We start from the raw sequence: 14773 nt of genomic DNA on the forward strand, positions 1-14773 counted from the left end.
TATTGCTGTACTTATTTTAAATTATAGGTTACTTTATACGAAATATTTAGAGGATGATGCAAAAGGGTACTTGGAAAATCATTTAAAAAATAAAACATTTTGCATTTCATGACTACCTGAGTGAAACCTACATAGGGGCAGTCTTGCTGAGGCCTGGTTTGCTGACCTTTAACCCCTGTGCCAGGTCACACTGACCCTGGTTGATTCAGCAGGGCATGGGAACCAACAGCATGTCCTGAGTGTGTCAACAGTATGTTCTAAGAGGACAAACAACACTCAAGATAAAGTTTCTGGAATCATTCATTTACTGAGGGACAAAAGAATTGTATATCTATCTCAAACATCATTATAACTGTGAAAATTCAATCTGAAACATAAACAAGCCTTTTCCTTTTCCAAGAATCAGATAGGTATATATATATATATATATATATATATATATATATATATATATATATATATATATATATATATATATATATATATATATATAGGTCATATATATATATATATATATAGGTCATGACCTAGTTTCCCTAGAGGTCAGCTCCTATAGCCTGTTGCAGGACTTTAAGCCCCTGACATCTGAACCACTTAAAGATTATGTCCATATGTGTTTTTTCTTCGTTTATTTCATAAATGGAAAATGCTGACTCCCAGAAGTACAGTATGCCTATAAATATGAGCTTGCAGCAAAGAAAAGTATTTGGATATTATTTGAGTGACATCATGTCCTCATTGTGTCATCCACCTTGCAAATCACCCTGAAGCATAATTAAGGAAAATCACCACAGGGCTTACATGCATTGACTCTTGATTTGGTGAAAGAGACGTGTATACCTTTCCCCTCCGCATGACGGGCTGCAGGAAGACAGAGAAGCTCAGTGAAAAAGAGAGCAGACTTGTCAGTCTGACCACGTTTCATTTAGCACTTCATTTCAAGGAAATTCAAGAGACTCTTCTAATTGCCTATAGCATTTCGGCTCTCAATTGGGGAGGGGGGGGGGGGGGGGGGGGGGGGGGGGGGGGGGGGGTTTGCAGTCTGCAGGAGCTTAGCTCAGTGTATTCATATCATTAAAAAGACCAACATTTGCACATGGCCATAATGTCAAGTGAGTTAAAGTTTCTTTAAGAAATAAATATTGTATAAAAACCAGAGGGAGGAGAAAGATGTGTTGTTTAGATTGTCAGTGTTTGATGTGCACGATCAAAACAAAACGGTGACATTTGCTCAGGAATTGTTGCATTTTGGACACAATTTGTAAGATGCATATAACTGAGTGCATGTTTGTGCACATGTAGGAAAACAGGGCCTATTCTTATGTCTACCCCATGAGGCACATGGCATCATTTGCCAGTGAAAATTGTTTGTCATTCAAGCGGATGAATTGAGTCATTCCTACATAAAGAAATTCAAGGATCCAATCATAATCCCTTTCAGATGAGCAATTAGATTCTTTTTGAGTAGCTCAAATTATAGATGTTTTTTACCGAGTGGGGGGGTGGGGGTGAGTGGGGGTGGGGTGGTAGGCTAATTTGAATCCAGGCATCTTTTTATGTGACCTAACAGCAATAACAACCATTAAAAACATTTTTATTTTCCAGTGACTGTACATTTTTGGAATTTATTTGGTCAGAAGTCAACATTTTACATTTGTATTATCCTTTTCCAGCAGCCATTAACCTTTGCAGCCTTGCAGTAAACTGATGCTAAAATCCTCTATTTATGCAGATCTGTAGATATGATACCAACATCATTTTCTGTAAACAGCCCATCCATTTTCACTCCCTGTTGAGAAGTCAACACATGCAGATCCTACATAATCTCTATCATGCATGGTGGTGAAACAATGCTTTTGCTTCTCATGTTCCATCCACTGATTAAATGAAGCATACTTGATCTTTATCTGGGCTGAAGGATGGTGCCTTCAATGGCCTCTATCCAGGTCCTGTAAGCTGTGAAATTAGAAGACAAACCAGATACATTTATTAGAGACACTGACATTTTTGTATGGCCTCAAATGTGGATGCACTCCACACATTTATTATGTTTTATTTAGTACAGGTATACCAGATCTTAAAGGAATATGTCATGAAAAAGTTACATTTTTTACCAGGAGATATTCTCCCAAATATGATCAACCATCAAACATAATGGAAGTTAAAGAAACATTTCACCATTATTAAATAAATCTAATTCAATCTAATAAACAAGTTTTTTTTCCTACTGGAATACAGGATGAATATGTTTTTTTCTCTTACTTCCCTTTTCTTCTAATGTGTTAGCAACTTTAGAGTCACTTCACTATGAGCAAAACTCTTACAGTATGTCCATAAAAGCTTCTTAGACTGAGAAAGCTGAGAAAACGATCATAGTGAACATGTTGATTGAGTAGATTAACTGAATTTTTAAAAATATATTTTGATAAATTTAAAATGTTTCTTAAAATGTTTTTTTTGTGATTAACTAGACTGAAATGTTTGTACCTCCATAAAGGTATGTGACTACAAAATCAATTACAATTGATTATAATTATGTATGTATATATATAAACACACATATATATATATATACATATATACATATACACACACACACACACACACACACACACACACAGATATATACACTGCTATATATATACTGATATATGTATGTATATGTACAGTATATATATATATATATATATAGCAGCTTAATACAGAATGAATTTAGTTTTTAACTAATAATTCAAAGTCACGTTCCTATTTGCTTCTCAGTGTGGCTTTATAAAGGGACCAGTCATATTACAATCAGTCTCTACAAGTGGATTCATCGTGAGAAATATCTGTGATTACAAGATATGTGGTAAGGATTTTACATAGTCAAATTCCTATGAAAAAATGTTTTTTATGCTTGTAATATCAGGCAAATGATTGCAATTTTCCACTAATTATGCATCAATTTGGCTGAAATCAAACCATCCAAGGTTTGATTTAAGGTGCACACTCTTTCTGTACAGCACCCTCATTTACTGTATATTTCACTCAGTGTTGATTTCTGGTAAATTTCCACCATCCCTCCTTCTGTGTTTCTTCTCAGTATTAAACAGCTGGAGGATTTGAAAGGGATGGTTATGCAATTTTGACCTATTGCAGAGTAGGTGCCTATAGGGAGACCTAAGTGCCTTATAATGTATAAGCACACTTAGCGCTGAAGGTTTGGACCTTTATCTGTCTGGAAAGAGTGGCATTGTTGCACAATGGAAAGCAGGATGGAGAAAATAGTTTATCATCAGATCCCTTGAGAGATCGGAGATTAGAGTTTTATCGATGCTACCTTGCAACAGAGTTGAGCCCAAGTAGATGTACTGTATGGGTCTCTGTGTTGGACATGACTGCCCCATGAATAAAATATGGCCTTTGAACATGCTGTTCAACACACTTTGGGGACAACAATATCCTTTTAAGAGTAATTTCATTTATGCGATGTGTCCTCGCCAGCCTTACCCCTTCTTTCTTCCTCTTTTACAGACACAAACAAACAAACAAACACACACACACACACACACACACACACACACACACACACACACACACACACACAGACTCACATTTTCAAGGGAGAGAGAATGCTACATTGCCATTACCAGTGAACACAGAGGCTAGTGCGAGAGAGAAGAAAGAAGGGGGGGGTTGAAGGGGGTGGGATGGGATAAAATCCATCAGGTTTGATGGCATGGTGATGTAGATAATGTTTTCTCTTTTCAGCTCAGCTCAGAGAAAAGAAGGCAGACCACAACCACTTTCACTCTCTCACACCCTGTTTTGAATGAAAGGGAGCACAATGTACTGAGTTTGTGTGTCTAACATGTCTCTTTGTACACAAACACTGTGTCCTTTTACCTATCAGAATGATTGTCCCGCCATTATGTGATTTAATGATAAAACATACATACTCTTAATCCAGCTACACAGTTCTGGCAGAGGTGCCGGCTTGCAGTCAGCGGAAAAAGAACATAATTATCCAGTTTCTCATCTGTTTGCACAAATACGACAGAAAACCCCTCAAAAAACGCTCAACGCTACGGTAATTTGCAGCACAGAAAACATTGGAAAACAAATGCGTTCAGGAAATGTAGATGGGTTTTTAAGGTCTGAAAGCCACAGCTGCTTGGCAAGCAGAAGCTGGCTCCTTTTGTCTTTTATCTTCTTCTGTAATGTGCACAGGTGCTGCTTAATTCAATTGGAGAACGTTGCCATGGTTTTACATTAATATATTTCCATGTTACCATTACGACTGTTGTCATGGAGATGATAGGACCTATTTGAACTGAAAGCAGAGATGGTTTTATGAGGGTATTGCTCTCTCTCTCTCTCTCTCTCTCTCTCTCTCTCTCTCTCTCTCTCTCTCTCTCTCTCTCTCTCTCTTTCCTCTCTCTCTCTCTCTTTCCTCTCTCTCTCTCTCTCTCTCTCTCTCTCTCTCTCTCTCTCTCTCTCTCTTTCCTCTCTCTCTCTCTCTCTCTTTCCTCTCTCTCTCTCTCACTCTTTTTCTCTCTTTCTATCTCTCTCTCTCATTTGGTTGCTCCATGTCAAGTCACATGGTATGCAGCCAGATTTAAGGCTTGACTTCACTGTTCATTTTTCCCCCTTTTTACTGGGTGTAACTCAGTAATTCTGGAAGAGAAGATGCATTTCAATCGTACCTGGCAACCAACACATTCAGAGATAAAACACAGGCACACATCGCTGTGTGACTCTACGGCAACTAACAAATCAAATCAGTATTGTGCAGAAGAATCGTTCAAACATGTGACATTGGAAAGAATTTTCACTAATGTTCCCATTGACTTTTTTCATTATCATTGAACCCATGTTGATTGAATGTCTTTTGAATCCCCAGAGAAAATGGCTACAGAGGAAAATGAACAGGCTAATCAGGTACAAAGGTTGGGCTGCACTGGAAATGGAATTTGCTCAAAATCAAAACAACTATGTAAAATGCAGACATTTTTTGAACATAGTTTACTACGAACATCTAATCGAGACACGGTTATTCCAATTAAAGTAATTGCACACTTTCATAAAATCAATACCGCTCCCTGGTACCATAATTGCTTCTTTCAATCAATTTGATGCATTTTCTAGAACAAAAGGCAAAGCAGGGGTATTCAATTTACTCAAGCATACCAAAGTTGATGGAACGCTTGTATTGGCTATTAAGGCATTGGTTGTTTTCTTCTTCTTAAGGATGCTAGTGGAATACCCTGAGAGGCAAGTTCAAAGTCACCTTGTTATCTCTGGATTTTGTCTTCGATACCACTGTAACTCATTATATCTGCATACACAAGAGGAGAAACATATTAGTACCCTGGTACCTTACCCGAAATGAGATGCAAAATGTGTCACACTATGCAATAACTTTTTGAGATCACCCTCAGTTTCTGCTAATGAATGTGCTTAGACACACACATAGACAAACACACACACACCTTGGCTGAAGGTCCAAATAAATATGAGAAACTGGGCTATTCTGACAGATTTGATCCATCAGCAAACGATGATACAAAGCAAAGTCAAATGTGGCCTAGTTTTCTTTGCATCAACTGAGCTCGAAACATTTTCTGAATATCTTTCTCTTACTGTATTTTAGGCAGTTCTCCTCTCAGTACGGTTGTGAAATGAAATAACTTAGAATTAGAAATGGGTTACAGTCTGTGTCTTTCTTCCTCTCTCTCACACACACACACACACACACACACACACACACACACACACACACACACACACACACATACACACACACACACACACACACACACACACACACGCTGCACAGATAGACAAACTCGTGTTTAAGGCACCACCATTTTCTCTTTTTCTGCATTTCATTCTTTTTTTTTGGATAATGAAAAATGTCTGATATGAAACTCTGGACTCGCAGCGCAGCACCCAGCTCTCTGCTATTCTTATACAAACACAAAGTGACAAGATGGTTACTCTCTCTGCACACTGACAGTTCATTCCGGACTAGGAAAAATGTCAAAAATGTTTAGTCACGGCTGAGTGGACTTAATTACCGTCCTCTAGGCTGCCTCAGAACTCAGTGCCACTAATGGTCCCGAGCTACAGATAAAATTCCATTTACAAGAATGTTGCAGCCACAAGATCTGATTTGGCCAATATGAAATATTTACTTTGATGTAATTAAAGTGACAATGCTTATCACCCATTCTGTCCCCAAAAAGAAGTAATTGCCCTGTTTATATACATATGAAAACAAGGATTGTTAGCTATTTAGATCTAGATGACATGTAAATTTGGCAGAAGTAATAATTGGAACAGTGTTATGATACAGTAGATACAGATTTTGAACTGAGAATTAGTTTCTAACAAGGTTATTTACAGCAGGTAAAGTAAACAACCTGTTTAGAAACCTACCTACTTAACCTCATTTTGCACTGACAGATGTAAACCACATACCGTAATCAGTAAATTGAATAATTCTCACCTTTTTTTCTTCTTAATTATGAGAAACATGATTAAGAAGCTGTTTTCATAGTTTTCTGTCACAGCTGTCTCTGTTGAAGGTACAATCTGTAAACCAAACATAAACAAGAGGGTCACCTCAACACTAAAAGTGAAAAAACACAGCTTTGAAATGTGCTATCACTTCCAGCTGATTTATAAGTCTGTCAGTACACACACCAATTCAATAAAAAATATATTGTTCTTAAAGGTTTGTTTAAACCAGTAATGCTTGTAAAAGTTAAATATGAATTAAACCTAGAGTTTCAATGATCTGTGGAAAAACAAAGAAAATGCTCGTTTTACACTCAAAGTCTTTCATAATGTACGTGAACATACCTGCATCTATGAAGTCAAATTAATGCAAAGTGTCACAGTACATCATGTATTTTCGACATCAGGAAAATATAAGCAGTATTTTATATTACAGCTTTTATCATCACAGACTCCTGCTACGTCAAATATGGAGTAGCTGCCTTGTCATTGACAGAAATAGTGTGATTTGATTTATTCATCGCAACAGAGAAACTCAACATCAAAGCTTTATGGAAGTCTTTTAACCCAAACAAGACCCCAAGCAGAGCATGGCCGCTTCATCTTATGATCTGCATAATATTACAGTAAAATAAGAAACACAGTGGACACATTTTCATTTAAAGGCCTCTTCTGTTGCATGAGTGTACACTTTAGATATGGGTTTTCCTCATGGGAGAAGGGCTACCTGCTGGGCTACTCAGGACTCCAGTGTGTGAAAACATTCCTCTAGGTCCAATATTCATTAAAAAAAACAAAAACATTTTACAGAGCTAAACTCAGATTTGAATCACCCAAATTACAAAAAATCCACACAGTTTACCCATAGTGCTATCAAACTATGTAGAGAGTTTTGGTTTTATTTGTTTTTCAGATATCTGTGGTGGGTCAGAAATCTCATAGACAGATATCTTATCTTAAAACCTGGACAAACAAAACCAAATCAGAGGCTGAATCAGTGGATGAGTTCATAAACTTGGTTTGCTGTCACAGGGGGAAAAATTCAAACAGACAAAAAAAGCATCACTAAAAGCCAAGTTCAATAGTTTAATTGGTAATATGTGTCTAGTGAGAATGTAATCTTAGGAAGAGGGTCCAGAAAAAATCATATCTGCCCAAATATCATGATGGCAGTACTTCATTGCTCACACTTTTTTCACATCAAGAACCCCAAAACTGACACAAAATAGACCTCCATCTAAATTGCTTTTAGATGATTTATTACAAAAAGTGTATGAAACCCATGAACAGAATAGTCATACATTCTGCCATTGTGTTACTTATGGATGGAAGTATAGTGAAAATAAATGATTTTACTTTTTGCTTGGGACTCCCTGAACCCCCCTCAAAGACCCATATAATAGGCCCACTGGACTAAAAAAAACTTCACTGGTTTGAAAATGCCCTATGAGTCAATCAGTCTACAGCCATGCTAACAGCTCTGTACGGCTGTATTTTGGCATATTGGTATTTAAAGCCAAATGCTAACACTAGCATGCTAATATGATCACGAGCAAAATGCTAACAAGCTTACATTTCACTTAGTTTAGCACAAAGCATGAAGTACAGGTGAGGTTAATAGTTGAGCAGGTATTTGGTCATAAACCAAACTATTGGACACATTTAAAATTTGGTCCTGATGATGGCGCTAAATGAAAAGTCAGGCGTCATCAAATGTATCACTATTTGTCCTCTGGGGACTTTCAAATGCATGTATCAAATCATGGCAATTTACCCAATACTTGTCTTCAGTAAGCACAGAAATGTCAGTGTAGTGTTTTTCCAAAGTCAGTAGGATTCATTGTCTGGGCATCACAGATGTCTGTACAAAATTTCTTGGCGACCCATCCAGTGGTTGTCAGTCTGGACCAAAGTGGTGCACCGACTGATTGACCAACAAATAGACATCCCCAGAGCCATACTGTTAGCATAGATAAAATCCTCTATCCATTGTGCCTCTCTGCATCCTTCACATCCATCATGTGAAAATGAGCTCATATGCGTCACTGATAACATAATGGTCTTAAGAGGCTGTGAGAAAGGCTCACCAAACATGCAGGATGGCACAATAAAGAAAAACCCATTGACATTAATGAAAATGTATTATTTATTAATAGTAAATGGCTAAGTGACTGGCTGTTGATGGCATGCTCTGTCAATACTGCCTCTATACACTCAATCTTATCTCCTTGTTGTCAAGTTTTCCCTCTAGGAAAATGAATATAATATTGTGCTCTGTTGCTACTGGAGTTGTTGGCTTTGTATCCAGTACTTTTGGATAATTACTGGCTTTTTTAGAAAGGCTTAAATGTGTGAAAAATTGACTATAGAATGCTGTTACATAAAGAAAAGCATATGGTCAAAACAATGCACTACATTCCTTACAGATTCACAGATATATACTGCACAAATATTTTTGAATCTTTATGTGAATACCCAGCCAACACTGGCCTCAATAAGCCAAATTCAAATAAAAACTTTTTTTGAGGATTTAACATTTAAAAAAGAGCTAGCAAGGGGCTCTTGATGTGTATTAATTGATAGAATGCATAATTCTACTTCTGTGTGAGGATTCTGCAAATAATGTGACAAAACAGTCAGCAACAAGTCACTTATCACGAACAAAAGTGCCTAAAGTGCGCCTATTCCTTCTCAGCCCTAGTTTTACAAGTCCATATTCCCCTCAATGAGACTAACATGCAAACCCCCCACTGTGCACTGTCTTCATCCTTACTCTCTCTCCCCTCCCTGTTCTCCCTCGCTCCTCATCTCCCTCAGCTTGTAACCTGAATTCAGTAGCGCAGTGGACCAATCGATCACAGGGAGTCCTTTTTTTCATCCTGGCAATTTTCCTCTGAGGAAAGGGGGAATAATGTGAGCTAACAGTGTGGAAAATCAATGCTCCACTGGCATAGAATAACTTGGAGTCTGGCTGGCAGAGAGCACTGGGCTCTACGAGGCCAGTTTCAGTGATAAAGCCACCCCACGTTCCATCTCTTATCCTGCATGATATGCAGCCGCCCCTGCCGAGCCACACTCACTCTCAACAGTAGGTTAACAGTTTTATTCCCCAAATCCTGTGGATTTTTTAAGGTGTATGCTTGTGCTTTGACGCTTTATGTGTTTAATGGGTGTGTGAGTGTGGCTGTGTTAATGTATGTGTTAGTGTTGTGTATATACTGTATGCACTTTGTGTCCAATATAGGACTGCATGTAAAGGGGAAAAAATATCCAGCATGTAAACCCCTCTGAACCTACAAATAATCTCGTATAGCCATACATGTTCAAACCCAAATTATAAAGGAGACCTCAAGTTTCCGAAGATACCAAATGTGTCAGGCAGAATTTTGATGAATTGTTTAATGATGCACAACATATTTCAAATATTTCAATTTTGAAGGAATGGTGCAGCTTTGAAAAAACAACAACCTTTTTTAGGTTAAAATATTTCAATCAGTATGAACAACATATTATGTAGCCTTATTGAGTAGTAGCCGATACAGAATAGGGTAATAGTTTTTTTCAACTCTAAAGCTACATAAAGGGAAATAAAGAAGACAAACAAGATGTTGAGGGTTAAAGTGCTTAAAAGGATTCTTACTCAAACCAACCCAGAAGCCACCGTCTGCACCTGTTGTACTTATTTGTCACTCCACAAGTAAGCACTGGGTATGTGCATGGTTTGGTCACATGCAGCATTGTAAGAAAACAGTGCATCAGTATGTGAAATAAGTTTCATAATCAACAAGAAACTGGTTGACACACTGTCATCTTTCATAACAGTACTGTCACAGGTACACCGCAAAGTGTGCTTATCTGCATGTGTGTGTGTCTCTGTGCATGTCTGTGTGTGTGTGTGTGTCCCTTCCGTTGGTATGCCATCCCTTCTTCAACACCACCCACACTGACCCAGACAGCCTCAAACCTGCTGATGTTGCTTTCAGTCAAGTAACTTCTTTCAGATCTGCTCAAAGGGGAAAAAGAAAGATGAAACACAACTTCAATCCTGAAGATACAAGCATGTGCAAAGTAAGCAAATAAGTAAAGTAGATAGATAGATAGATAGATAGATAGATAGATAGATAGATAGATAGATAGATAGATAGATAGATAGATAGATAGATAGATAGATAGATAGATAGATAGATAGATAGATAGATAGATAGATATATAGATAGATAGATAGATAGATAGATAGATAGATAGATAGATAGATAGATAGATAGATAGATAGATAGATAGATAGATAGATAGATAGATAGATAGATAGATAGATAGATAGATAGATAGATAGATAGATAGATAGATAGATAGATAGATAGATAGATAGATAGATAGATACCACCCTTGACAAAGATGTCAGGTAATGACTTAAGTTTTAATTTAGTTTACTTGTGCAGTGTTGGAAGGCTTATGCATGTATTTATATTACAACACAACATAATCAAGCAAGCTGCCGGTCTCTTCATTAAGAACTGCATGTTGTAACAAAGCACGGATCCGCTTGGGAGACACCAGTCACATCTCGTCTTGCCAATTACACTTTGCATGATTCCTCCCCCAAATTAGGATGAGCCAAGATGGAAAATGATTCTTGGCATGTCGTGGGCCCTAATTATCCATTGAACAAATGGAAATATCATTGATGTTATGTTCTTAATCCACCCGTAGACAGAGAGCAACAAAGCGCACTGACAGCTTTTTGGCTTGTAGAATATAAAGTGAGAGTGCCCAACAGTTTGTTGTGATGAGCAGCCTGGGAGCTTTTAAACACATACCTGGTCATTAAAAGTTTATTTGTGGCTCACGTATATCCCTAACTCTATCATGTTGTACTGACAGGATAATACAGTCTGTTACTGACGAATAACACGACAAAGACATGGGATGCTAAGCTTGTCGGGGAAATGGGAGTGACAAACACAGTGAAAAAACAAACAGTGTGGCATTGCAGGAAGTTTTCAATTGTGTTGTTGTCTTTGAAGAGCAGAACTTGAATCATGAGAACATACTCAGTGTGAATACGAGAAAAACGCAACCTCTCAGAAACAGATTGGAAGAAGAAAATATCACCCATCCAATTTTCAAGCATCACTTCCATAGTGAGACACGAACACATCTCAGCAGCTACCTCCAAATGCTTTGCTTGTTATTCACAAATACACACCACAATGAGACAAATATTATTTTAAAAGAAACTTTAGATATGTTGTGCATCTGCAAATTTGACTTTATAGGAATAGCAGTGAAATAACATTACCATAAGCTTGGTGCAATGCATGCATAATAGATTGTTGTTTTCACTCTGCATATGGTAGGAGCTGGATTCGCTTCAAAGTGCACCAAATTTGCATGATTCGATGTGAGGGATTCTGGGATTAGAGAACACCACTTCCTCCCCCCACCCCTCTTTCACTCAGCTATAGAAAGGTATCACATTCCCACAGATGGTGGAGAACATTGTGAAAATATTGCCATTACGATACAAAAGAGTAAGCACAGGAAACGGAGAAAATAAACACAGCAAAATGGGGTTTTTTCACTAATTTCACTGTTTTATTCTAAAACATGATTTTAATGAAACTAATCAGTAAAAAAGTACTGTTATGAATCCTTTCATTTTTCATGTTTAAAAGAATATCTACAGAATAAGATTTGTGAGGACTGTGGTCCAACTTTGAAATATAATTTCTGCCTCTGTGTTTTGACACTTGTGATTTTGTGATTGAGAGGAAAAGTGACAGCTCTTGCATATGCCAGGAGAGACCAGTATCAACTGATGACACACTCCTGTACAGCTGCTTGTTGCAGACATTCCTCACTCTTGTCTTCTATCACTTAAAACTGACAGAAAACAGAGAAAGATAAAGAGAAAGCCTGTTTGACTGTAGACAAGCCCCAGAGGCTGCTTCTGAACACTGTCTGGCAAACACGAACAAACTGGTACACAAAGTATTAACAGCACCCAGAGCTGTGGTATTTATAAAAAAATAATAAAAAAAACAAAAACAGAAATGGCACAAGAGGGGTGAAGTGAATCATTTCTGTTTTTTTAAATACCTGTTGTCTTGTCACTCTGTGATTTCTGAATAAAGAGAAGGCATATGTCACAGGCAATAGGGGGTTTTCACAGTACTTTTATGCAAATGACATGCCCATCAGTGATGAGCTGTCCCTCTTCTCATTGGATAACCTGAATATAATTTAGATCAGGATGTCCATCTGCTAGGTGAACACCCACTCATCCACCATGCATATAGGATAAATGAAACAGTGTCGTGGTTTTCCCCATTTCTCACAAAGAAACGATGTCAGTGAGTTTTGAGTTTGCCTTCTATTTCTATTAAGCTGAATGGATTTGCACTGCAATGAAACAGGGTGAGAATGACACGAGGCTGCACAATGTTTTTGAGTGTGCAAACCTTAGCAAGCCAAAGCAGAGGGTCACTCAGGACTGTAATTAACATGGTCACAATAATGACATGATTAAAGGGTCAGTTCACCACACACACACAAAAAAAAAAAGAAAAAACATTTTCTGAAATACACAGAGTGCTATCGAGCTATGCATATCATTTTGGTTTAATTTGCTCAGTTTTGCACAAAAATCCGTCTCTGAGATTTCTTCATCCACCCCAGTAAAATGGAGGTGAATGTATATTGTTGTGGTGTTTAAAGCATTGAAAAATGTACATTAAAGAAATGTTACATCAGTGTACAAATACAGCAAAAACAGCAAGTTGCCTTTCCAGTAACAGTAACCCACAGAGCACGCTCGACGATTTGTCTGGTAGAAAAAAGTTCAGCTCAAAACTCAGACACAGAAATCTGAAAACCTGAGCAAACAAAGCCAAAACTATTTGCATGTTCAGATCCTACGAGGGGTAAAAGGAAAAGTGTGTTTGTTTGGGATTTTTGGGGTGTAACACGGCCCTTTAAAATCCAATTATCTTTTTTCATACAGCTACCTTTTTTTCTTCTTTTAAAAAAAATATATCCCTTCATTTTCAAAGAAAAACAAGGTTTATTAGCTGCTGTGTGCACGCAATTAAGTCTGAGTGCTTCACTCTTTTGCTGACAGACATAACAGTTATTATCTGCATTCATATTTTGGATTACAAATTTAGTTGATAAGCAAAACCAAAGATTTTTTACAAATCCACAGCTGAGATATCTTCCATCAGCTGTAGGGATAATCTGGTTCTCTGCTAAATGATTCCTCTACCTGTAGGTGAACCAGAGGAAGAGTCAAGCTGGTAAAGTGTGTCTTTTCTGGCAGGTGGCAGAGGATCAGGTCTTGTGATGTTCCTGACCTAATATGGCTGGGTCTGGACCATCAGCTGAGAATCAGGTGCTTGCTAAATATTTAGGAGGATGAAGCAGTCCTGCTGGGCTGAGGCACTCATCATAGGCTCAGCTCATGGCTTCTTTTCTGTGTCTGTCTCCATTTTTTAAAGTCTGCATCTTACTCATTTTTTCTTTCATACTCACTCATGCTTACTCTCTGTCTCTATTCTGTCTTTGTGTTTCTCTGTCGTTCTGTTTTCAGCGAATGATCACATCTACAGCAAGCATCCAAGAGAGGCCAACTGTAGTGTTTGTAGTAGAATTAATAGTAGAGGAAGTATTTTATGGTGGAATAAATAGTTTCTAAAAACAAAGGCTTTTAGCTCTCAGAAATGATTTAACATGTCCTTTAAACCATTTGAAATGTTAGAGGTGGGAGCCATGTTGTTCATTTGCATCATTTAGGTTTGTATCAAATTTCATTTAACAAGTCTTCATTGCACAGCTTTTGTCCACACTGGGCTGACATAGCTTTGGCCTGCATAAATACATTTTTAAATGTTAAATGAAGTGTTGTGGATTAATTAAACACCAACATATTGTTAATTTTTGAGTTATATTAACCCTGATGGTGAAGCTGCAAGTATACCCTACTTGTCTAAAACCTTTCACACTTTAATTGAATGTATTCCGTCTGTTTGCTTTTCTGGGTACACACAGTGTGTCGCTGAATCCCCACTGATTAAATTCCACCATAAATGATTATACTTAATGAAATGCAAGCAATTAAAGTAAAAGCCTGATCAAATGGTTGCTGACTGTCAGTCAAATATGCTGACATGTAATTGAAAATGTCCCCTTTCTCTTGCTCTCCACTGCCCCTGTAATATGAATCCGTTTAAAAACAGATCAGGTTTCCGATGGCAACGGGGAAATAGATGATACT

The sequence above is a fragment of the Scomber scombrus genome, chromosome 10, assembly GCF_963691925.1.
Source record: "Scomber scombrus chromosome 10, fScoSco1.1, whole genome shotgun sequence".
NCBI lineage: Eukaryota > Metazoa > Chordata > Actinopteri > Scombriformes > Scombridae > Scomber > Scomber scombrus.